The sequence below is a fragment of the Rhipicephalus microplus genome, chromosome 6, assembly GCF_043290135.1.
Source record: "Rhipicephalus microplus isolate Deutch F79 chromosome 6, USDA_Rmic, whole genome shotgun sequence".
Lineage (NCBI taxonomy): Eukaryota > Metazoa > Arthropoda > Arachnida > Ixodida > Ixodidae > Rhipicephalus > Rhipicephalus microplus.
The window spans coordinates 11,272,407-11,298,893 of record NC_134705.1 but is presented as its reverse complement, the minus strand read 5'-3'; positions in this window follow the sequence as shown (position 1 = coordinate 11,298,893).

The following is a 26,487-nucleotide window of genomic DNA, read 5'->3' as shown; positions in this document are numbered from 1 at the left end:
ACTACATTACATTATTCACAATAAAGCTTTGAACTACAGTCTCTGTGATATGGCAAAAAAGCTAGAGCTATTCGCTGAGCGTGGTAGCTTGTAATGTTTTAATTGACACAATCTTTCAAGAGTGGAAAAATTATCTTAATGGAGCCTTTTATCTGTATTTGCAATCACAAGTTGAATAATGGAATGAAGAAAAAGGTTCAAGAGCAAACTTATCAACTTCGCGCTGAATACCCACTGTCCAAATTTCAGCAAGAGGTCGCATATTTCAACAATCTAATATTTATTTATTTATTTATTTACGACCAGTTTTTACAGATCAAAATGTTAGAAAGCCTCAGCTAGGGTGAAAAATGTTTATACTAGGATCTCTTACTTCAACGCTTTGAGCTTAGCTAAATGTTTTAGCTAAGCTAAAACTGTAGCTTAGGTGTAGGGGTGCGGCGATGGACTGTAAGGGTGCGGCGATGGCGTAGTGGTTAGAGCATCTGCCTCCTAGCAAGAAGTCTGTAGTTTAAATCCTGGTGCCGCGCAGTTCGCAACCGGAAAAAGAAATCCGCGTGTTGATGGAACTGCATTAAGAGGCCTGGGGTGCGGCCTCACCGGTAACCACCGCCGGGAACGCACTCCCTCACCAGAGAAGGACTGGCCACCCTGGTGCAGTATCTGGCCACTACCTCCCACATGCATACGTCAAATAACTCACGGCCCTCAGTCACCAGCAGCTGCGAAGCAACTGACCATGGCGGCGGTCAGGTCTGCAACGCAGCAGAGGGTGCTAAGAATCTTTGGGCTACAGGCCATCATTGGAACCTGAACTTGGCAACGTTTAAAGCTAGAACCTTATCTAGTGAGGGAAGTCTAGCTGTACTATTCGAGGAGCTAGAGGGTGTTAAATGGGATATAATAGGGCTCAGTGAGGTTAGGAGTACAGATGAGGCCTATACTGTGCTACAGAATGGGCACGTCCTTTGCTATCGGGGCTTGGCAGACAGAGGAGAACTGGGAGTGGGGTTCCTAATACACAGAAACATAGCTTGCGACATAGAGGAGCACTACAGCAGGTGGTAGGTATTGTAATTAAACTGAATAAAAGATACAAGATGAAGGTAGTACAGGCTTACGCGCCTACATCCAGTCATGATGACGCTTCAGTTGAAAGCTTCTATGAAGACGTGGAATCGGCAATGAGTAAGGTGAAAACACAGTATACTATAGTGATGGGCGACTTTAATACAAAGGTAGGGAAGAAGCAGGCTGGAGACCAGGCAGTAGAAGATTATGGCATCGGCTCTAGAAACGCAAGAGGAGAGCTACTGGTAGAATTCGCAGAACGCAATAATTTGCGGATTTTGATTACTTTCTACCGAAAACGAGAAAACCGCAAGTGGACATGGAGGAGCCCTACTGGCTAAAATAAGAACGAAATAGACTTTATAATAACTGCACACCCAGGAATCGTGCAGAATGTGGAAGTGGTTGGAAAGGTACGATGCAGTGACCATAGAATGGTACGGTCTTGAATTCGCCTAGACTTGAAGAAGGAACGACAGAAACTGATACGCAAGAAGCCAATCAATGAGCTAGCACTGAGAGGGAAAGTACAGGAATTCAGAGTGTCGCTGCAGAACAGGTAGTCGGCTCTTAGTGAGGAAACCAACCTTAGCGTAGATACAATGAATGATAATCTGACGAGTATCATTGCGGAGTCTGCAGTGGAAGTTGGAGGCAGGGTAGTTAGACAGGGCCCTGGCAAGCTTTCCCAGGAAACGAAGAACCTAATTAAGAAGCGTCAAAGCATAAATGTGTCAAGTACAACAGACAAAAAAGAACTGGCAGAGCTTTCGAAGTTGATTAATAGATGTAAAGTATGCGATGTAAGAAGGTATAACATGGAGAGAATTGAACACGCTCTGAAAAACGAAGGAAGCGTCAAAGCAGTGAAGAGGAAACTTGGGATAGACAAAAGTCGGATGTATGCACTAAGGGACAAAGAAGGCAAAATAACTACCAATATGGATAGGATAGTTAAAATAGCGGAGGAGTTTTACAAAATCTGTACAGTAGCCGAGACAACCACGACCTTAATACTATAAGAACTAGCAGTAACCCAGATGACACCTCACCAGTAATGATAGAAGAAGTCAGAAAAGCTTTCGAGAGCATGCAAAGAGGCAAAGCTGCTGGTGAGGATCAGGTAACATCAGATCTGCTGAAAGATGGAGGACAGATTGTGTTAGAAAAACTAGCCACCCTGTTTACGAGGTGTCTCCTGACGGGAAGGGTACCAGAGCCTTGGAAGAACCCTAACATCATCTTAATACATAAGAAAGGAGATGACAAGGACTTGAAGAATTACAGGCCGATCAGCTTGCTCTCTGTAGTATACAAGCTATTTACAAAGGTAATTGCTAACAGAGTAAAGAAAACATTAGAATTCAATCAACCAAAGGAACAAGCAGAATTTCGAACAGGCTACTCAACAATTGACCACATTCATACTATCAATCAGGTAATAGAGAAATGCTCATAGTATAACCAACCACTATACATAGCGTTCATAGACTACGAGAAGGCGTTTGATTCAGTAGAAATATCAGCCGTCATGCAGACACTGCGGAATCAGGGCGTAGATGAAGCATATATAAACATTCTGCAAGAAATCTACAGGGGATCAACTGCAACCATAGTGCTTCATAAAGAAAGCAACAGAATACCAATCAAGAAGGTTGTAAGGCAGTGGGACACAATCTCCCCAATGGTATTTACCGCGTGCTTACAGGAGGTTTTCAGAAGGCTAGAATGGGAACAGTTACGGATAAGAGTTAATGGAGGATACCTTAGTAACCTGCGCTTCGCCGATTACATTGCATTGCTGAGTAACTCAGGGGACGAATTCCAACTCATGATTACGGAGTTAGACAAGGAGAGCAGAAAGGTGGGCCCTAAAATTAATCTGCAGAAAACGAAAGTAATGTACAACAACCTCGGAAAGGAGCAGCGCTTCGAGATAGGTAATAGTGCACTTGAAGTTGTGAAAGACTATGTCTACTTAGGGCAGGTAATAACCGCAGAGCCTAACCACGAGATTGAGTAACTAGAAGAATAAGAATGGGGTGGAGCACATTCGGCAAGCACTCTCAAATTATGACAGGTAGATTGCCACTATCCCTCAAGAGGAAGGTCTATAACAGCTGTATCTTGCCGGTACTTAGCTACGGAGCAGAAACCTGGAGTTTTACAAAGAGGGTTCAGCTTAAATTGAGGACGACGCAGCGAGCAATGGAAAGAAAAATGGTAGGTGTAACCTTAAGGGACAAGAAGAGAGGAGAGTGGATTAGGGGACAAACAGGGGTTAAGGATATCATAGTTGAAATAAAGAAGAGGAAATGGACATGGGCCGGGCATGTAGCGCGTAGACAGGATAACCGCTGGTCATTAAGGGTAACTAACTGGATTCCCAGAGAAGGGAAGCGGGTTAGGGGGAGACAGAAGGTTAGGTGGGCAGATAAGATTAAGAACTTTGCGGGTATATATTGGCAGCAGCAAGCACAGGACCGGGTTAACTGGCGGAACATGGGAGAGGCCTTTGTCCTGCAGTGGACGTAGTCAGGCTGCTGCTGCTGCTGCTGCTGCTGCTGATGATGATGATGATGATGATGATGATGATGATGATGATGATGAAATGTTTTACAGTAATAAATTCTTCCCATATAGAAAAAACTCCAAATCATTTCCCCTAGGGTGAACATGGTTAAGTGCGAATGCACGGGGTGATGCTATGAGGGGGAGTAAAGTTAAAATTCCTTGGCATTCGCCAGTGAGTTAACGTAAACTCCCCCGTGTGATCACATTGCGATTCCAAGGAACCATTTGACCCTCTCATAAAATCTTGGTGAGTTTACGCGTATATGAAAGAGTAAATTCGCACTATAATGATCTTTATTTTCTCGGCCCACTTCACCTCCTTAACGGGCCCTTTGCCGCGCTGCCTTGTCTTCAACCGGCGCGAAATCTTCAACGACGCGTGCAATGCTCACATTCGATTGCGCTGTACTCGTTGTTGGAGTACTCGCAGTCGAGATTGATGCCTGCGATGAATCCATACCTATGACAACTTGCATATCTCGAGCAAGACATGGCTGCGCGGGCGCGCGCATGCATGGAGCGGAGGACGGAGCGCGCGCAATCGCTTGGTGTGTGACGTCGCTACGCCGTTGCTACAGACGCTCCTGTCCGCTCCTCGCGCCGTTGCTAGGGGAAAGGAGGAGGTGCACCACAAACGGCGAATTCCGGATCTCTTATAAGTGCATTCGCACTTAAAAGTTAGTTTTGTGCATGTACGGTTGGCTACCGCCAATTAACGATCTATCAAAGATGTCTATAAAATCGCAATCTCGGTTTCGTTTCTTGATTGCGCGAAGCGCCACCTGCATCCTAGAATAGGTGTCATAGCGACTTCCTGTTTACCTTTTTGGCTGCGAGGCGTGCGTTGACCGTCGAAGCTTCAGCGCTGTTCTACATTATATTGTGAAATGTATCTGAATACATACGTGGCTATCATATTTTGCACCATCCGGAACATCGAGCGTCAATATTTGATGTGTGACACTTCGCCTACTGTTCGTCAGAAGGTAAGCAAAACACCGCTGCATCCTGCATGAACTTGCGCCGCGGTCAACGTGTTGAAGCAAATATTTGTTGCCCTCATGTCTACCACAGTCGTTGTATTTTATGAATGGTGCTTGGTCGTGTTGTGACGCGCCTCCGACGACGTTACGAAGGGCACCACGAATCTCACCGCTGCAACCACTGTTTCGAAAGACGGCGACGCCAACACGGTCCCGAAGGCGCCACTGCTTCCAACTCCGTCGGGAAGGTCACCAGCCGTTTGGTAGCGTAGGTTTCTCAGCTCGCGACTGCTTCTGCGCAGAGCTGATAGACGAGCGGACGAGACGACGGTGAGTTAAACAAGGTTTATGTACAGCATATATACAGAGGCGTTACAAATTCGGCACTGGGGCCGACAGCATAGAGACCCGAAGAGCCGAGCTCTCCTCTCTAACACATAGGCCTACTGCTCACACATGGCTCAACTGCTCGCGACGCGCCGCAGGGCTTCCTTTATATGCACCGGGTGGATTCTTTGAGTAACCAAATGTCCAACCAGAAGCGCCGCTGGTCGTGAGGTCAGACTCCTCCAATGGGGTCGCCACTGGACCGCGTCTTCTCATCGAATCTGGAGCCGCTGCGCTGCACGTGGCTGCACCCAAGGACGAGTGACACCGCCACGCATTGCGTCAGACTCGGCAGACAGGAAGGCGCCGGCTCGCTGGCTGAGGTGACTCACTGGACGTGCGCGGCAGAAAGGCGCCGTTGCGTAATGACGCCGTTGAGTTGTTCGCGTCATGCGGGCTCGCGTGCTGGCCTTGACACAGATTGCCTTTTTCAGAGGCATGTACGTTCGCTGTGGACTCGCGGGCATAACAACACCCCCACCGCCAGACAGTGTGCCGGAAAGACGAGCTGCTTCCACGTGGCTCGGATGTCAGGCGCACTCGTTCACCAGGTCCCTCCAAGTTCGCCTCAAGGACCATGGGTAGAATGCAGCTTCGGACTCTGTTCCGGGAACACATCCCATTCTTGAGGACGGAACCCAGCTCCACTGGCTTGTCGGCACAACTTGTCGGCCAGCTTCGCTCGTCTCTTCTGACCATCTTTGGTCTCAGCACTTGTCGATGGTTCTGCAACTTGTCAAGAACGGTTTGACAACAGACAACACACGACACAAGCAAGTGCCCTCGGTCACCTGAAAAAACACCAGACAAAGTATAGTACAACATATACCTAGCTACGTGTCTATCGGAATTTCGTTCCCTCTACACCAAGAGGCACATGTGAGACACCAGACTCTTAAAATGACAACTCAAATTTTTTACACTTAGGACAACGTAACGAATCAGAATAGAACATAAAGTAGGCTTCTTGAGCTCATTATGGACGAGAGCGCTCAGCTAAGGCCGTGATGAGGACAAAATTTTGCCCCAAATCGTCCGCGAGAAACCGAAAGGTGGAGAAGGTACTAATTAAAACGCACGGCTCAATGCGTCTGCATTAGCGTCTAGCTCTCCCTTTTTTTTGTAGCGAACGTCAAAGTTGAGCTGGTTGAGCATCATGCTCCATCTCAGTAACCGGCCACTTTTAGGCGACGATACCTATGCGGTACCAAGAGTGGCTCATACTTGTGACGTTGCAGAGGGGAACAACGATACGGCTTGCTAGGGATAGGCTCTCACAAGTTAGCTCGATGTCGTGTTCGATCACCGTCGTGTTTCCGGGACGGTCCGAAAACACGTATCCAAACTCGGAAACAATCCTTCTCATGTCCTCCTTCTGGACTTCACTTAACCTAGGCTCTAAGTTCAACTGCTCCAAGATTACCTCCGATCCCCTTTCGATAACATCACTAGAACTCAAAATTTATTCTCACTCTTCCTCTGAAGCATTCAACAGCAGATTTACGACCGCTTGACGTTGAACGTATGATTTCATTAAGTTACTGTGGCAAATTTTGTTCGGCCGCCTTCCTAATTTCACTTCATAATTGATATCAGAAATCTTCGATATTATTTTGGCGGGCCCTTCCCAATGAACCTTAAGCTTGTTCTTTTTGGACGGCCGCAGCAGCATTACCTGACTACCTACTTCAAAAGCGCGCTTCTTCGCCGATTTTTCGTAGTACTCCTTCAACAACACTTGTGCAGCTTTCATGTGGCTTTCCACTAGCCCTTTAATAACGAAATCCTCACGTTGCTCTCGAATGAGCGTCTCTCGATCAACCTTCGACAGCTCGTTCCAACTTTCCGCTACAGGCGAGAGCGTTGCACCCCTCTCGCTCTGACTCAATGGCGCCATGTCGTCTCCCCCTACTACGGAATCCGTGCCGGTCGCTTCGGCGACGGGCTGCTCGAGTGGCTGCTCACATGACTCACACAAAAAATTTCCTCTCTGAAGTATCGTCGACTCGCCGCCAAGATCACTTGAAGGTTCACCGCATTGAAGAAGATCAAGCTCCTGCGAAAGCTTCCGCGCTTGCGATCGCGTGAGGGTCATGTACGCTAAGTTGGGCAAGAATGATTTACCCTGCTCTTTGGGAAGCTGCTCTGAGTTGTTAGAGAAAAGATAAGGAAAACGATCGGGAAGCGTGGCAGACACAGCCGCTTTGGTGCGAAGCTTACCGAACGGGCCTTCAGTGACAACCGTAGCGATTGGTAAGCAAGCACTCTGCTCCTCGGCGACTTGCCTGATCCACGCGCATTCTCCTGTAAAGTCATCCGGAGACACCAATGAAGGATGAACAACGTCCATGGTTGCCGCTGAGTCACGAAGTGGTCGACACGATTTCCCATTCACACTAATTTTTTGGAGATACGGCTCTAACAACCGCGTGTTCTTTTCCGAATCTTGGATTGTTGCAGAAGCAAACTTTTGCTTACAGTTTATCGCGATGTGCCCTTCCTTTTTGCAGTTGTAGCAGATTAGCGGCTTCCGTGATTCAAACGCCCGTGTAGTATCAGTGCGTTGTTTGGGAACCTCACTGGATTTATCCGCTTCCGTTTGCCCTTCCCCTATAGTGGCCTTCATAAGAGACGGGTCCTTCTTGAAATTACGGTGCGGAGCGGGTTTCCGTTGATCGGGTTTCTTTGAAAAGCCCTCTTTCCTTTCATCCTTTTCAACGCGCAATGCCTTGCTATGCAGCTTTCGGCGAGTATAATACTCCTGAGCCAACTCTCCTGCCTTGTTTAGCTGTACTTCACCAAGTTTGTCCTGCAGCCAAAGTTTGACATCCTCCTCGATGCAGCGGAAGAATTGCTCCAATGCAACGCATTCCACCACTTTATTGTGGTCGTCATGTAGTGTCATCATCACCATCATCATTTTTTCCATCACCGCGCCGCGTCTCTCGCGCAGCTGGCGCGAGCTCGAGCTGCGCGAGGATTAGAACGAGCTGACACGCCTGGCGTGGCGGACGCTGGTAGCCGACGTGGCTTCGCTTCAGGCCTGCAATATAGTGGCGAGATCGGCACGGCCCCATCGGCTGCCTTCGACGTCATCTCACGTCTCTTCTTACCTCGCCGCTACGGACCAGCTGCAGATGCACGCCATTCTTCTCGACGCCCTTCCGGTAGAGTTGCGCCATCTCGCTGCCACTTCAAGCACCAGCCCGCAGCCTTACGATGCCCTCTGCACTGCGGTGCTCGCCCGCAGCGGCAACACATACCGTCCGCTTCCGTTTACCCGCACCAGGCAGGTTTCCCCGGCGTCGCAGAGAAAGGTACGAACCGGTCCGCAGCCCTCCATTGACCGCTACCTCGGTATTCCGGCTTCGACTACTTCTACACCTGATCCGGTCGCAGAAACATCCACTCCTGCACCTGATCACGACCGCGAGGTAGAAGACTCCCCCACTGCGACTGACCTTCCCTCCGCGAGGTACATTCCCTCAGAGCCCCCGTGCGGAGCTTCATCACACGTACCTGCCACCTGCGCGTTTTCCATGAAAACGACGGCACGTGACACCGTGGCCCTCGCCGTTTCCGCGACCACCAGCTCAGACGTCTCGGCCTCCTCCTCGCCGCAGCTGCTGGTCAGCTTCTCGACGGTGCACCCTGCCGCTCCGCCACCTGCCACTGGTGCCAGCGATGGCCTGCCGGGTGCCTCGCCACATTCCACTCGCACCTCCCCGGCCAGCAGCCGACCACCCTCGGCGTCGCCGCTCCCCGTCCCTGTCCCTGTCTCTGTTTCGTGGTCCACGACGGGCCCCAGCACCGTGCCTTCGCGGAGCCAGAGCCTGTCCTCATTGTCGGCGTCGACACCGGCAACCACCAAAGCAACTGCCACCGTCGCCCCTCTGCCCGTGGCGCCGCAGCAGGCACCTGCGTCGAGACCCGGCGTCGCACAGGTGGTTTCGGCCAGCCCCAGTCCTCGCACCTCTGGTGCCCCCCGGCTCATCCAGCCGAAACAGCCACAGATCCGGCCCAAGCTGTCGAGCGGCAGCGCGAACATGACGACGCCTTCGGCAGCGGCGACCACCCGGTCCCAGTCTCCCCGGGCGGCCCAGCACAAGGCCACACCGCGGCCCGCGCCTGTACCGGCGCCGCAGCCGGCGGCCATGGTGCAGCACGGAGCCGCGATGGGGCTCAACACGGGGAGTCCGCTGCTCATCGGGAACCCCGCAGCAGCGCAGCCGGGCATGTTTCCGGCTGGACCTGTGCAGGGCACTTTCCTGCTGAACCAGTACATTCCGGACCTGGGCCACAGCCCGATTCTGATACAAGGCGCACTGGGGCAGACCCAGAGCTCTCTGGGACAGATACAGGGGGTCCAGCTGGCCCTGCGGCCACCCCATGCCACGGGCCTGACCCTGGCACCTCAGACGGGGCCCAGGGCCCATGGGGGACATCCAGGACCACCTGGCACCCCGACGCTTGTCATTCCGCAGAACCTGGGGCCAAGGCCCAACATCTTTCTGGCACCGCCACGCATGATGTCGCCCCCCTCGTTTGCCATAGTCCCGGGACAGCCACTGACGCTGCAACAGCTGCAGGCCATGCTGCCCATGCAGACCATGCTGGCCCAGCCCACACTGGGTGCGTTCCAGACAGACCAGCACCAATCCCTGGTGCAGATACCGATGTTCACCCAGCCGCAGATACTGGCGCATGCCCACCATCACCACCACCACCCCCACCATCATGGGGCCCTCTCGGGACCTCTAATCTCGACAGGCGTCAGTATAGTGTCCTCTGTACCCAGCGCCAACATTGTCACCCACCATCCTGTCATGACCTCGCGACACACGGTCCACTCTCGGCCTGTCCGACCAGGTCACCGTGAGACCCGCTTGTCGGCTACCACAGCGACCCGGCACTTCCTCCTGCGTCCACTGCGCAACTCTCAGTGTCGCCCACCAGAGACCCACTGGTTCCCGATGGTCACTACACGTTGACAAACTGGACTTGCCAAAGGAACACTTTACGGACTGCCGTTCATGTACATGGCATTTGTCGCCCTCTTTCTTTTTTTCATATGCGTTCAAATCGCGCAAAGCGCTAGGGGGGAGCCCTGTAGTGTCATCATCACCATCATCATTTTTTCCATCACCGCGCCGCGTCTCTCGCGCAGCTGGCGCGAGCTCGAGCTGCGCGAGAATTAGAACGAGCTGACACGCCTGGCGTGGCGGACGCTGGTGGCTTCGCTTCAGGCCTGCAATAAAGTGGCGAGATCGGCACGGCCCCATCGGCCGCCTTCGACGTCATCTCACGTCTCTTCTTACCTCGCCGCTACAGTCATAAACACCTTCGCCCTTGAGCCATTCAATTAAATTGGCTTTAAGACGAAACGCGAAGTCAACGTGTGACTCATTCCCCTTTTTAGCATACCGGAACCTTTGCCTGAAAGCCTCGGGTGACAACTTATAACGTCTAAAGAGCACTGCCTTAACCTCGTCATAGCTCTCAAACGCTTCCCTCGACAAGCAAGTTATCGCGTCGGACACCTCGCCGGGAATAAGAGCTAACAGGATCTGCGCCCAAACAGACCGCTCCAAAGCATTTCGCTCACAGACGCGTTCAAACTTGACGAGATACTTCGTCATGTCCTCGCCTACTACGAACGGTGGCAGTTGGTCCCGAATTCTATAACCGCTGACCTGAACTGTCGCAGAAGCTACGCTAGGCACCTGCGAACACTTTAGGATTGCCAATTCTATTCGTTTCAACTCGAGGTGCTCCTGTCTCTCGGCCTCCTCACGGCGTTCTCGCCTTTCAGCTTTTTCACGTTCGCGATCTTCTCGCCTTTCAGCATCATGTTCGCGAGCTTCTCGACTTTCGGCCTTCTCGCGGCATGCTTTGGTATCCGCCCAGGCCTCATCGACTTCCTCAGCCGACACTCCTTCATCCCTCATGATCTCAAGGATCGCTTGCTTTCGTTTAGCACGGCCCAAAGTGATGCCGAGTTCCTCACAAATTTCGATGAGTTCCTTCAGTTTAAGGTTCTCCATCGTTCACACTAGCCTCTTGCTGTTTGCCTCTGTTAAGAATTTACTTGCCGCACCCACTATAAGTCAACTAGCAAGACGCGCAAGCAATTTTAACACTCCCGTTTTTACCCCCTCCACATTAACTTTGGTTTCAAAGCACTTTAACTTTGCTTAAAACGATCAAAGCTCACTCTAGTGCTTCACACAGCCCTTCTCTAAACTACTGTAACTTGAGCTAGAGTAGTCTGGTGAACTGAAGGGAAAACATCAGGCACTCACCGCATCGATGTCGCTGACGCCGGCCGATCCCGCAGCTGCCAACCACTGTTGCGAAGCGCTTCAGACGACGTTACGAAGGGCGCCACGAATCTCACCGCTGCAACCACTGTTTCGAAAGACGGAGACGCCAACACGGTCCCGAAGGCGCCACTGCTTCGAACTCCGCCGGTAATGTCACCAGCCATGTGGTAGCGTAGGTTTCTCAGCTCGCGACTGCTTCTGCGCAGAGTTGATAGACGAGCGGACGAGACGACGGTGAGTTAAACAAGGTTTATGTACAGCATATATACAGAGGCGTTACAAATTCGGCACTGGGGCCGACAGCTTAGACACCCGAAGAGCCGAGCTCTACTCTCTAACACATAGGCCTACTGCTAACACATAGCTCAACTGCTCGCGACGCGCCGCAGGGCTTCTTTTATATGCACCGGGTGGATTCTTTGAGTAACAAAATGTCCAATCAGAAGCGCCGCTGGTCGTGAGGTCAGACTCTTCCAATGGGGTCGCCGCTGGGCCACGTCTTCTCATCGAATCTGGAGCCGCTGCGCTAAATGTGGCGGCACCCAAGGACGAGTGACGTCGCCACGCATTGCGTCAGACTCGGCACACAGGAAGGCGCCGGTTCGCTGGCTGAGGTGACTCACTGCAGGTGCGCGGCAGAAAGGCGCCGTTGCGTGATGACCCGTTGAGTTATTCGCGTCACGCGGGCTCGCGTGCTGGCCTTGACACATTTTGCCTTTTTCAGAGGCATGGACGTTCGCTGTGGACTCGCAGGCATAACAGCCACTTGCACGTTGCATAAGCGATTAAAGTCTGGGTCTTTATGTGAAAGAACGCTAGCTTTGCAAACACGGACCTCATAGAAACAAACTACGTACCTCTTCGACGCATGTGCTCACGTCTCGATCGATTCCTGTGAACTAGCGCAACTTTCTGACTAAAGTTTTAAAACCAAATTGCAGTCGTTCGCACGCAAAATGAAAATTGCCTTAGCCCCCCACCGCCCTTTTTTTCTGCGCACAGAAAAAAAAATTTAATATGCCCACAGTGGAGTGGCTGTGGTTGCATAAACTGCAGCAAAAGCGAGAGTTGGGCTATTGGATTGGATTGGATAAACTTTTATTTGGTCCTCCAAAACACAGATCACTGTGTTGCGGGCAGCTTCCACGTGGGGACTGAGATGCCAAGCTCCTCAGCTGCCTCGCGGGTTTGGTGGACAGCCCAGAGCTGATCTGCCAAGGACGAGCTGCGGATTGCCGCCTCCCATCTGGCAGAGGTGATGTGCGATAAATCAGCGATTTTGGTGCACTGCCACAGCATGTGTTCTAATGAAGCTATTTCCCCACAATGTGGACAAAGATTACTTGGGTATAGGTCAGGGTACATGATGTGTAACATTTTCAAAGTAGGGTACATCCGCGTTTGCAAAAGCCTTAATGTATGTGCTTGGGGCCGGGTTAGATTTTGTGAGGTGGAGGGAAAATCCTTCTAGACAGGTAGAAATGTTTAGTGAGCTCGTTATATGTTGTAAGAATTTCCCAGTTATCCCCTTCACCGGTAGAACGCATCCCTGGGGAGGCGCGGTTGGAGAGTTCTCGCGCCGCCTCGTGTGCTGCTTCGTTGAGATTGGGAGGGGAATCGTTGATTTGACTAAGGTGAGCTGGGAACCAACTCAGAAGATGATGTGTTATGTTCTTGCCTTGCAATATTTTCAGCGTTTGTTCACAGACCGTCCCCTTGGCGAACGCCCGTAGTGCTGCCATGGAATCACTGTAGACCACTTCAATATTATCCATCTTGAGTGCTAAGGCGATGGCCACTTGTTCCGCAATGATTGGGTCTTTCGTCCTGACCGTCGCTGTGTTGACGACATGGCCAGCCCTGCGACTACCACTGCCACAAACACTTTCCCATTGGCGTAGGAAGCCGCGTCAACAAATACGACCCCTCGTTCCTCGTTTGAGACTTGACGAAGTATAGTCCTGGCCCTCGCTACTCTTCTTCCGACGTTATGTTCTGGATGCATGTTTCTCGGTATAGGAAATACCGTGATAGCCTCCCTGATGTTGTCAGGGATATCATTGTAACTGCATCTGATTGCTATTGGGTGTTGGCCCAGCTCCTGCTGGATCATTCTCCCCGACCGTGTAGTAGATAACCTTGCAAACTGTGCTCTCTCTTGGGCTTCTGCTATTTCTTCGAGCGTGTTGTGTATGCCAAGCGCAAGCAGACGCTCGGTGCTGGTATGTATGGGTAGGCCCAGGACCTTCTTGATAACTTTCCTGAGGAGCACATTCAGTGTCTCGGACTCTGCTCTTGACCAGTTGTGCATTGCTGCCTCGTATGTGAAGTGACTTAGAACAAACGCATGCATCAACCTGATGAGGTTGTCTTCCTTGATCTCATTTCTTTTGTTGGCCACTCTGCGTATGAGGGGCACCGCACTGTCTGTTTTCCGAGTTAACTTGGCTATATATTTGCTGTTGGCGCCGGTAGACTCTATCAGCATTCCCAGGACTTTGATGGAGTCGACCCTCTGGATGGCATCCCCTTGATTTGTACGGAGATGTATGTCTATCTGGTTTAACGGCTTCCATCCCCTGGGCTTCGGTCCCCGGCGTGCAGTCCGATAAAGCAAAAGTTCTGACTTACTCGAGGAGCACTTGAGCCCGGAAGGGCGAAGGTAGTCTTCTACGGTGTCAATCGCCTCTTGCAGAGCGCTGTCAATCTGCCCCTCACTTCCACCTGTGCATCAGATGGTAATGTCAGCTGCGTAGATGCTGCGCTTCAATCCTTCAATGCTCGATAATTTCTTTGACAGTCCAATCATGGCAATGTTGAACAGCATTGGTGAAATCACTGCCCCTTGTGGCGTGCCCCTTGCTTCTAGTTCGATTGCTGCGGTCTCGATATCTGCAATCTTCATCACGGCTTTCCGATCTTTAAGAAAGGACCATACGTAGTCATAGAAGGCTTTCCCTAGACCAAGCTTGGAAATTGCTTCGAGTATGAATGAGTGCTGGATGTTGTCAAACGCTTTTTCTAGATCTAGGCACAGAATGGCTCTCACGTCTCTGGTTTCATTGTCAATGACCTGGTGTTTTATAAGCTTCGATGCATCTTGTGTGGATAGCCCTGCCCTGAATCCAACCATATTGTGTGTATATATGTCGTTATCTTCCAAGTACTTGTTTATCCTGTGCAGTATGGCATGTTCTGCGACCTTGCTGATACATGATGTCAAGGATATTGGTCTCATGTTGTCCAAGCCAGGGGGCTTTCCTGGCTTAGAAATAAGGATCGTGCTGGCCAGCTTCCACTGCTCTGGCACCCTGCCTTCTTTCCATGCTGAATTTATTATATCCATCAGGGTTTCGATTGAATCGTCATCAAGGTTACGCAGGGCCTTGTTTGATATACCGTCCGGTCCAGGGGCCGACCTGCCGTTGAGATCATGCAAGGCTCTTCTGATCTCCTCGATGTTAAAGTCGCCCTCAAGACCTGGATTTGGCGTGCCCTGGTACTGTCTACTTGGTGGTGCCAATCCTCTTTTGATTGGGAGGTACTTATGCACGAGCTGCTGGACAACTTGCTGTTCTGTAGTGCGCCCTATCTCTTTATGCAAACATCGAGCGATAACATGCTTTTGATTTGTTTTGGTGGTGTTTTCGTTGAGGAGATGCTTTAACATATTCCATGTCTTGCCATTGCGCATCTGACCATCGACGGAGTTGCAGATTTCGTCCCATTGCTGCCTCAATAGTGCGCGACAATGTTCCTCGACTGATTTGTTTACCTCAGCTATCTTCTTCCTCAGTCTTCGGTTCAGGCGCTGACCCTTCCAACGGTTCAGTAGTGCTTGCTTTGCCTCAAGAAGATGAGCGAGCCGGCTATCCATTCTTTCAACCTAAAAATCTGTGGTAATGGTGGAGGAGACGGATTTAATATCATCTTTAATCTGTTTGACCCACTGCTCCAAGCCCTGTCTGTGGCCATCTTGTTCCCTTTCCATCCTTATCTACCTGAACTTATCCCAGTCTGTGAAGTGGAATTCTCTCTGCTTTTTACGCTCCATGGAGAAGGTAGTGGCAAGAATGCAGTGGTCACTCCCTAGGTCTACAGCAACGTTCATCCACTGGGCCTTCTTGATGTTCCTTACAAATGTAAGGTCCGGGGTGGAATCCCTGCAGCAAGATGTACCAAGCCTTGTTGGTAGGCTGGGGTCTGTGATTAGGGTGAGATCAAGTTCACTGGCACTTTGCCAAAGTCAATTTCCTTTCCCAGTGTTGTACTTGTAACCTCATGTATGATGAGGGGCGTTGAAATCACCTGCTGTGACGAGTGGACATTCCCCGGCGATATTAACAGCTTTCTTTAGAACCGTCTTGAACCCTTGCTTTTGTTCCTTTGGACTGCTGTATATATTAAGAAGGAAAATGCTCTAACGGTTGCTGGTACCCGGCACGATCTCTACCAAGACGTGTTCCAACTGGCCTGCTTCTATCTTGAGGTCGTGGGTTACGTGCGTTAGACTGTTGCATACGAAGGTGCAGACTCCCCTCCCTTCAGTATCCCCTATTACAGGCCGGAATCCAGGCAACGTTGCTTGCGGTGAAAGGGTCTCTTGTAATAATATAATATGAGGCTTTTCTTGGCTGCTCCTGATATACTGCTGCAGGGTTGCCTTCTTTTTAAGGTAACCTCTACAGTTCCATTGCCAGATACGAAATGCTTCACGTAGTGCTGCCATCATGGTTATTACATGGGCGGCCAGAGCCTGATGCTGCACCTGTCGACAGGTTTGGTACCACTAGTATCGGTGGCCGAAGGGGTGAGCTTGGTGCATGAGGAGGCCTTGCTGTGTTGTGCAGATATACTTCGACCTTTGTAATGCGCAAAGTCATATGCTCTTCCAGTGCCGCCACGCTTGATTGTAGCCTACCCATCTGCTCGCTAAGATTGGCTACTACTTTGCTGAGCGTGTCAAACACCTCTTTCATATCTGACATGGTCGTTTGGTTGGGTTCCACGTGTTCTGCCATGACTGCCCTCTTTTTCGTGGTTCTCGAGTCCCCCACGTTTTCAGCCACAGGTACATCAACTGGCTGAGGCATTGGCTGTGAAGATTGCCCGCTGGTTCGCTTAGTGAGAAGAATTTTTATTTCCTTTAACTCAGCTGATAGCCTCTCATTCAATTTTGTAAGTTTCGCGTTTTCTTGCTCTAGCTGTGCGATTCTATCATGCTCTGGCAGCTTACCTGTCATCACCTCTGCCCCGCCGTTGCGCACTCGCTCAGCCCAGCTGTCTTTCGAAGTAACTGCAGGCGTCCTCCCCGGGTGTGAAGCCGTGATCTCGAACTGAACGCCAGGCAGCTGGCCATTCGGGTACCGCCCAGGCTGATCCCGACCCTGATGGTGACCTTGAGAACTCGATCGCCCCCGTGATTGGGAGCGGGCCTTGGGTCTAGAACCTCTTCTGGAACGCGACCTCCCCCTGGAGTGGGGCCACCTTTCCTCTTCTTGTGTAGTCTGGATGCTCTGGGTCCCGTAGGCTGGAATAAGCTGCTTGTCGTTGATGTCTGGACTCGATGTGATTGATGCGTCCCGGGCTTCTGCGGCTGCTCGCGATCTTTCCCAACGTCTGCGTCTGACGACGTATGGCACTAAGAACCTGTTCTTGCACTCCTTGTCTGCCGTGGGATGGTGACCGTCGTACAGCCTGCATATTGGATTGCACTGGTGCAGGCTATCTGGGTTCTTGATCTCGCAGCCTCTGCAGATTGTTTAAGCTGGGTTCGGACAGACGTCAAACCGATGTCTCAGCTTTCCACAGACGTAACAAATATCGATGTTCTTGCGGTAAAGGGAGCACTGCAAAAGTGAAGGTCCATATCTCACGAATCTGGGCACCTTGTGTCCTTCGAACGCTATGATGATTGTCCCGGTGTCCTTGATTCTCTTGGCCTGCAGCGCGAGCGGGTTACAATCTTTCGGGTCAAAATGTCCTGAGTATCGCTTACGGGGATCCCGCGAATCACTCCTTTACAAGTATCGTGCGGTGCCGCGGCGTACGCGCTAACCTCGAAAACTTTGCCTCCAATGTCAATTTGCTTGACCTCGAGGTATCTTGAAGCTCTGTCTTGGTCCGGAGTGCTTGCCACCATAATTTTCTGCTGCAAGTTGGAACAGATGATGTCCTGCATGGCCTCTTCCTCTTTGACGCCGGCCGCCAGTACTATTGCGTCTGCCACGGCTCCAGTGCCAATTCTCGAGGTATTTATTCCTCCACGTGGTCGTAGCACAATTTTGCTGAAGTCCTTAGGTAGTGGTGGCATGCGTCCAGCTCACACGATTGTATGCTTGGTGTCATACCTACTACGTCTGGCTCGAGCGTCTCCCGCAACGCCGGCCTCGGTCGAACCCTTGGCAGCAGGAACGCTAACCGCGGCTTGCTTATTCCTTGAGCGTCTCGTTTCGGCTTCCTTCCAACCCATGTCTTCCATGCAATCGTCTGGAGAGATGTCCTCTCCATCTACTTGGTATTCCATTCTCAGTTGCAGATCTTGGAACACGCAGAGCGTTGAATCGCGTTGGCGCCGGGCCGGCGCATCGGCGACAATCGCCTCCTTGGTTAGGCTTAAATCCTCCGGTGGCGTTGCCGTGTAAAAATGTCCCAAAAAACGATTTAAAAGTCCACTCACCAGCACAAAGGTGGTATCTGCTGATTTCTTGAGAACTTAGGCTAACGATGGGACTAAAAACTCGGCGACAAATTCGTGAATACCACAGGAAAGCATTCTTGAAAGCAGGAGCCGATCTTCGCGCGTCCGCACAGGTCGGCACCTAGAGCGTCTCCGAGAGTTGGGCTAGTTGGTTTCGGTTCTCATTGAAACGGCGCAAAGTATAAACACCGAGAAGACAGCGCTCGTGTTGTCCAGTCATCTGTGTGGGTCGTCTTTTTGCTGTTTTAAAATGAAGTTGCATAAAATGCAATGTTTACATGTTTTCTGCGCCACTCAAAGCCATTGATGCTTTCGCCACAGAGGCAAAAGCGAGCCGGCCTCCCACCAGCTGCTGTCGATACTGTGCTGGCGTCAGCCGTCGGTGTATTCTCGGTGCACTTATAAGCAAACCAGCTTCTGTTTTCGCCACTATTAGCACAACTGTGTGTGGACGGCAAATGTAGCCGACCATCTCGAGCACATGTGAACGCGGTGATTGAAACACACAGTCTACTTCCTTTATTTTGCAGGTTCATAAATTTATGCGTACGCATGCACAGGTCAACAGCAAGCAAATACGGCGGCATGCTCGTTTATTCAAAATTACGCGATATGGAAACCAGTTGGGAGGTATTGTGGGCAATTAATTTACTGCAGTATTCGACCTTCTTCAGTATCGTTGCAAGAATTTTTTTTGCTGTCTTGAAAAGCGATTCGATATTGCCATAGTGGGTAAAACCATCATGAATACAATACTGCATGAATTCGAACTAACAGACGCTAATGCCAAACCACATTCAAGGGTGTTATTTGTAGCAATTATCACATAAATATGAAGTGGGCAAAAAGACAATTTCCTGTGACAAAAAATTACTACAAATAATATCTTTTACACTTTCCTTGCCATTACTGTTTGTTATCATTAATATTGTGTCTAACAACACAAAGTAAGGCCTTAAAATACTTTCTTTAATACTGCACAGATTGTATTGAACTTCTTCTGAATGCTTGTAAAGGAATGGTGCTTTCTCATCTCTCTCACTGGCGTGCACCTTTCCGTCACAATATGCATTCTAGTGAAAGCAAAATGCCAATTCTGCACCCATTCTGACATTTTTTTAAATTCTACAACATATACAATAGCGTCACACGCCAGCATGGTTGCTTGTAACTGTGTCAAAAAAGCATGGAGGTCAATGACCACGTACTTTTAAGCAGTGCAAATGTAGAAATTGTGCAAGTTGGGGTGTCACACTGCTTGGTACACCCTAATGAGAATAGATAGCAAAATCAAAGTTGAAGTGCCAAGTTGTCACAGAAACGTTTTCTTCCATTCATTCCTGCCGAAAAGAGCATCTGTATAGAACCACCCGCTCAGCTAAGTTGCCAACAACCATGAATAATTTCAAGCTGTCTAGCGTAACATTTCATAATGAAAATGTATTAACAACTCTCCTTTGTACACTGGCACTGAGAGTATAATAAATAATTTATGTTTAGCTCATGCACTTTGGTGATGCAGTTGAATTAAAGTTGCATGGTTGCACTTGTTTAGAAGGGCATACAAAGAAAATGCTGCTTTTTGTATTTCCACAGCTTTCTGCATAGCTACCGATTCACCAAGTTCCAGAAGGTTCATTAAGATATCTACTGTCATAGTCAAATAAAAGTACATAAACACTGTGGATACACCTTTTATTTTATTTTTTTTTCTTCTGTTATTTGCAGCTCCTCTAAAGCTGACTCGCATACGACGTTTTTCGGAGCCATCTGCTGGTTCAGTTTCTTACACTTGGATCTTCAGGAAATGTCGACTTTGCTCTAGAGCTTACAGCGCCAGTTGAGATCACAGAGTCCGCAGGTCTTCCTTTGGCCAGATCCCTTGGAGGCCTTGTGTAACATAAGCATTGTGAATACTGACTGGGCATATTGCTTCCTCATTATACTTTTTATAGAGAGCCTGCAAAAAAGGGGGGGTTAATACCCAAAAGGGCGGTGCCACCTTACAAATATTGAGGAATCACTCTCAAAGACAGAACATTTGAAATTCTAGACGACAGAAATAAAGCGATTGGGGAACGATTTGTTCCTAGAAGTGGTGAACCAACAGTTAGAAAGCAATTTGCCACTTTCAAATAAAAACAAACTTTTGACTCGTTCATTGTGAAGAATGTGTGGCACATGACAAAGACGTGGACTAAGAAAGACAGTGGATTGTCCCGTCGCATTTACTATAATTTTTGTGTGCCATACAATTTCAGGATTTATCCCCAACCAAGCCTACATTACACCTTGTCAAATTACGTTTAGATAGGTTCTCCTATAGTTTTGACAGTGATATAAAACCGGCTGAGGTATATTGACATGAGCTACAACAAATTGTTGCCATCTTTTCTGCCCGAGAGTGGTTCCCTCTGCCTTTCAGCACGGCACTGATATTAAATATGAAATAAAATTTGTCAAATTCAGGCCAGATCACAGAAGAAGGTGAGACATGTATGACCCATTGACTCAGGAGGGTGTTTCAAAAAGTAGGAAAACACTGTCTCATGCAGGCACCATATCACAATTGTGTCAACAGTATTTTGATTATCAAAACACTGCTTTCGCTCTTCCTTTCACTGGTATCCTCTCTCAAAGCCATTTCGCCCTTTCGCTGAGCACCCCTCTAGGTGCTTTTCCGCCCGTCACCTTGTTTTTTTAGGCCTCCTTGATTTAATCCCCCCTCCCTTCACACACCCACTATTTGTGCCTCGTATTGACGCGATGGCGTTAGAGAGCTCGGTTGCCCAACTGCCAAGAAGGTTTCTTCCATCGCACTTGTGTCAGAAGACTTCAGCTGCGTCATCACTATGGTTGCATTCTCTCTCCTTATCCGTCATTTTGACGTTGCCCCATTCACCAGAGCGAGAAGCCTTCAGCTGTGTCGTCTCTACGGTTGCATTTTCTCTGTTTTACTGAGCTTTCGACGTTGCTTCAATCCAGTGAAGCTTTCTCTTGTTCGATCCACCCAGTGGCTGTCTGTGTGCTACCAGCCAGAACACATACACGTGAAAATAGATTCAATGCCAGTTTGATGGTAAGCTTTTGATACTGTACTAAGTATTGGTGACTATCCGCCATGGTGGTCTAGTTTTCGTGGTACTGAAATTAAAACCCGAAGGATGCTGTATCAAATCTCGGCCGTGGCGGCTGCATTTTCAGAGGAGGCGAAAATGGTTGAGGCCTCGTACATAGATTTAGGTGCATGTTGAAGAACATTATGTGATCAAAATTCTTGTCACCCTTCACTATAGCGTACCTCATTATCATTGCATCCCTGTTTTGGGGCTTGAACATCATCAGATTGAATGTATGTCACTGATTCGAGGTCGATGATAATGGAAAGCGTGTGTGCCTCTGAGCAATGAGCTCCTACTTAGATGGCCATTCATAGGTGAAGGATATATGCCATGGCTTTGCTGCCTCATTGCTTGTAAAGCTCTCCTTATAAGACGAGAGTTCACGAAGGTCCATGGCATGTTCCAACAGCCCATAAAATAGAATGCATGATGAAGAGGGACAAAGTCACTATCATGCAAGGACACATTACAACATGAAAGTAATTACCATATTTGCTTGATGGTAGGTCAAGCTACCTCATGAGTGATATAAATCCACATTTTGGGTGTGAAGGGAGGGGTTCGTGTGACCATAAAAAATTATCTGGTGCAGCTGGTGACTACCACGAACATGAGAATCACGCAGGCTGTGGCATGGTTGCAATCTTATATTTCCCTTCTGGCTCTGCTTTTACTGAAGGCTTGTTCAGAAGAATTTTTTTCTTTACCTATTTATTACCTTGTCATTACTTGTCATCTGAAGTGCCACAGTTTGTTAGAAGCGCATCTGTTCAATAAACAGTCAACACTCCTTACCAGATGATGCGCATCCCTTTTTTGAACTGTTATTACTAGCTGCACCAGCTGAAAGCTCCTCAGCAGTGGTGACATTACAAAAAGTAGAGGGTCATCGTCAAGCCATCTTATATGAAATTATTGAAAACTAGCTGATACAGAAACTAATGAATATATAGAGTATGTTAATTGTGCTCTTTTATTGGTACTGTAGTAGTAATTGTGACATAAGTGTGAAAAAAATACAGCTTTGTACCTGCAGTAACCAAACCTCCAACCTTCAGATTGCATGCCCGATCATTGTCATTACTTGTCATCTGAAGTGCCACAGTTTGTTAGAAGCGCATCTGTTCAATAAACAGTCAACACTCCTTACCAGATGATGCGCATCCCTTTTTTGAACTGTTATTACTAGCTGCACCAGCTGAAAGCTCCTCAGCAGTGGTGACATTACAAAAAGTAGAGGGTCACCGTCAAGCCTTCTTATATGAAATTATTGAAAACTAGCTGATACAGAAACTAATGAATATATAGAGTGTTCTAGTATTAGGAGGTCTAGTATTAGGAGGTCAGGAGGTCTAGTATTAGGAGTCTAGTATTAGGAGAACACATACAAGCAATGTAAAGCGCAATAAAGTAAGGACGCATGAGCTTCTCTTGACGCTTCAGTTCTACATGGATGCTTCAACTGTGCTGCAAAGAAATTCAACCAATGTCTGTGTGTGCAACATTGTCCATTTTAAACTATCTATATGTATACCTAAAATTCCTACTGCGAGTGAAGCTACGTGGCGCGCCATAACTCTTCCTTTTATAAAGGGCAATTTTTCAAACAATGAACATTCTTCATTTTCTGTCTTTTGACTTCGTGCCTGCAATTCTTGGTTTGGCTCGAACACAATTGTGCAGCCCTTATTTTGGAGGAATCGAAAAACGTCAACCAAAATATGTTTTAGAACTGCTTCTCGGTGATATTGCCTTCCCTCAACTGCCACAGCTTGCGATGAGTCATAGCAAGTCTCATGCATATTTAGGGCCTACCCTTGAAGAAAAGGCTGGTCCGGCTGTGAAATGCTCAGTTTTTTCTCAAATAAATTTTTGGTTAGAGTTTTCTCACTTCTCGAGTCCCTTTACAATCAAGCAGATCCAATGTTCCCCTTAGTCCTTAATTTTGTTATATTATGAAATAAATAAAAATGTGATAATGAAAATATAAATACTAATAACTGTTGTGCAAGGAACATAGTCCCACATACGTACTTGAACGCAATATTGTTTTTATTTTGTTTTAGTACCTAACGCATTAGAAAAGATAGCAGTACATAAAAAACATTGAAAAAAACAGAAAATTGAGACTTAGGGGGATTCGAACCTGCGTCACTGAGTCGTTCTCGCGTACGTGAACTTAGCACGTTAACTTGCTGAGCTATGTGCGCCTGGGAGCACGGGTCTACTTAAGATATATATACAAATTTGCTGTTTACACACTATGTGTTTGTATATTCATGTACGATATGCGATCGTATCTATTATTGTGTACATATGTTTTGTGATTGTATATACGTCACATGCTTTTCGCATGTCTTTCAACTATAGATTGCCGCCCCCTCGCGGATGAAAACAAGTATTTTTACGCCCACACACAAGCTTGAGCAGTTGAAGGTTTTTTCCCGGGGCTCTCTTGCGAATGAGTCGGCCCCCACAGGAAATTACAGTGATACACCATTAATCCCGGCATCTAGCTGTGTTCCACTTAGTAGCTCTCTCTCTCGATGACAAATCGAGCGCGGGGCGCGACGCTAATGCGCATGACCATGCCTCGCGTAGCGGCGACATCAGCTGATTGCACCGGCCGGCTTGCTTCGATTTGCTTCAGAGCAAAGAAATGTCATACATTGAAAGATCGCGTACTGCACTATGTCAAAATGTTACTGCTTTGTAGTCATCCTATCATTCATTGAGATTTGATAACTCTGATATGACTACTATAGAGCTTTGCGTCGGCGACATGCACCGAACGTAAAACCGCACTACGTCCGTCATAGAAGCAGTAGGAGGTTGTCGTCTGCTAGAACAAAAAAACAAAACAAAACAAAGACCTGCGAAAATATTCATAATTTGTAACTTGTTTCTTGAATACCGTTTATTACTTTTAAAGTTACTTTACCAGATAACATACATTTTTTTAGTTTATTGCCGCGACAGATGTTTTTTTTTGTTTTCCTCACACCGATATTCAAGTCAAATCTATCCACAGCTAAAGCCACATGTTGCTTGTCTTCTTTGTTTCCGTGGGCATGCCGTTTTGGTGCGTCTTTGATGTGTTCGCGCTGCTACACACCAGAGAACGAAATATTAAATTTACGCAACGAAGCGCCGTTCCTCGTTCGTGCGATGTGCAAAGAGTGCGAGCTATTCCCGTGGTTTTTCGAGTGCGGATCAAGTGCGAGTCGTCCAAGGAATCGGCGGGTTGTGCGGGCGCTCGAAGGACTCCGAGGTGGCGGCTGACGCCTGTGGTCGCTTCCCTCAGGATAGTGTGAAAGAAACTAAAGGTAAGGGGGACACTTTTTTATGTAGACTAAGTATTCCACTCAGTGCAAGTGTGTGTTGCCGCATTCGAACGAGGCGTCGTGAAACGGCAGCCTTACGCGCCTTTGCGAGTGTGGTTACCAATTCACTTTGACAACGCTAACGCCAGCAGAGCCATGGCGCATCGGCGTGGCCTTACTGAAGCTAATTCGAGACAACTGCGGCAACATAGATGTGTATGGTGATCGATTTTTTCATAAGTTCAATGTAGTGAGGAGGACGCACACGGCGCTTGCTACGTTGTTGATTAAACGAAGCCTGCGGTGCCATTTGATGCAAAGCAGCATTTTGTTTACGTTCGCGGGCGATACAGTTTGTAACTTGGCTCGATTCACCTAGCCAACCGCCTAAGTTGGTTGATTAGCCTAGTGTAGAGAGAGAGAGGTGTTCATGGAATCTGTATGTGTACCTGCAAGACGCCTTTGCTTGTAACTAATGATGTACCGGCCAGCACCTACATTGTATGCCTGACTTTGAAGAAAACTTGCATGCACAATGTGAGATTTTGTAATCTGCCAGAGTTGCTTTTTGTATAATAATACACTGCCAGCATGTTCAAAATATGTTTAGCTGCTGTGTGGCAGGGGTGCGGTTATCACGCTGTTGTGTAGTTGCTGATGCAACACCATAGTTTTGATGCATTTAATATTTCTCATCTAACTCATCAGGTGTTTGGCTGTTTCAGCACAAACAAGGCAAAGAGAGAAGGAAGAGGTTTAATGACAAAACCAGTGCCGACTTTTGTTTGCAGGAGAATACCCATGTTGGTGTATTTATTGTGACAGCCTTTCTGTGTTGCTTTTTTGCCCAATTTATGCAACGACTCAGTTGTCAGCAATATGAGAGAGAACACTGAAATTAGCTTTTAAAGATCATGATGAATAAATGCCTAGTAATTCACAGCACAAAGTAAGAACAAAAGACATCAGTATGATCACTGTGGGACGAGTACAGTCTGTCATCTAAAAAATGTATTGTGCAAAATGGTGCCTAAGTAAGAAACCTCTCTATGTTTACAAACCGTGTGACATCACTTCGAGCACCGTGCCAGCCATTCCCTTCCTCGGTGCAAGGACTGGTTGGAAAGGAAGTTGTTGGTGACGTTACTGATAGCCCACTGATATGTATGCGATGCCGAACCTGTACCCTAATATATACGCAATCTTTTGTGCAGTTACATCGCTGCATCTGACACCTACAACTTATTTGCATATTTACGTTGCTCCCTTAGGACATAACACACAAACTTGTAGTGTGCATTGTCACTTCATGAATATCAAGCGATGAAGGTACTGAGTATATGTGAAACAAGAATCTCTGCTCATTACGTGAAGACATATGAGGCCTTCGATAAAACGAGTTATACCTTTATTGGGCTTGCGTACTCGTCGGGGCGATGCATACATGCAGCTTCAGCAAATGGTATCTTCCAGCCCAGTGACCATGCAATTTTTTTCTGCACACAGCACAAACACTGAGCTGTACCCACTCGCAGATGGTCGCGTCAAGTGCATATTTACCTTGACTAATATGTCGAATCAAGTTTTTTCAACGACCGGTCCCTGCCACGAGTGCTAACGTCTTCGCAAACAAGGCACACTGTTATTGACACTGCACACACCAGACACAATATTCTCAGTTGAACCGATATTCTCAATACCTTTCAATGAACACTACATGCCGCAATCAACAGGGCACATTTTTGAAGACTATGCTGGTGTTCCTTGCACAGGCCACCACGTGTGTTCACTTCTTCAAGATAAACAGACAGCGTGGCAAATATTTTACCACAGAGTTTACCACACAGCTAGATGTTTGCTGACACATACTACAGCTAGTGTCGACATTGTAACGTGAAGTGTAAGCTTTGAAAAATCAAAACTTGCCCCAAGCACCGCACTACTGTACCGGGCTGAGTCACCAGCGGGAGTGTTTTTCAAGCCACACCTTTTACGTGTGCCAGT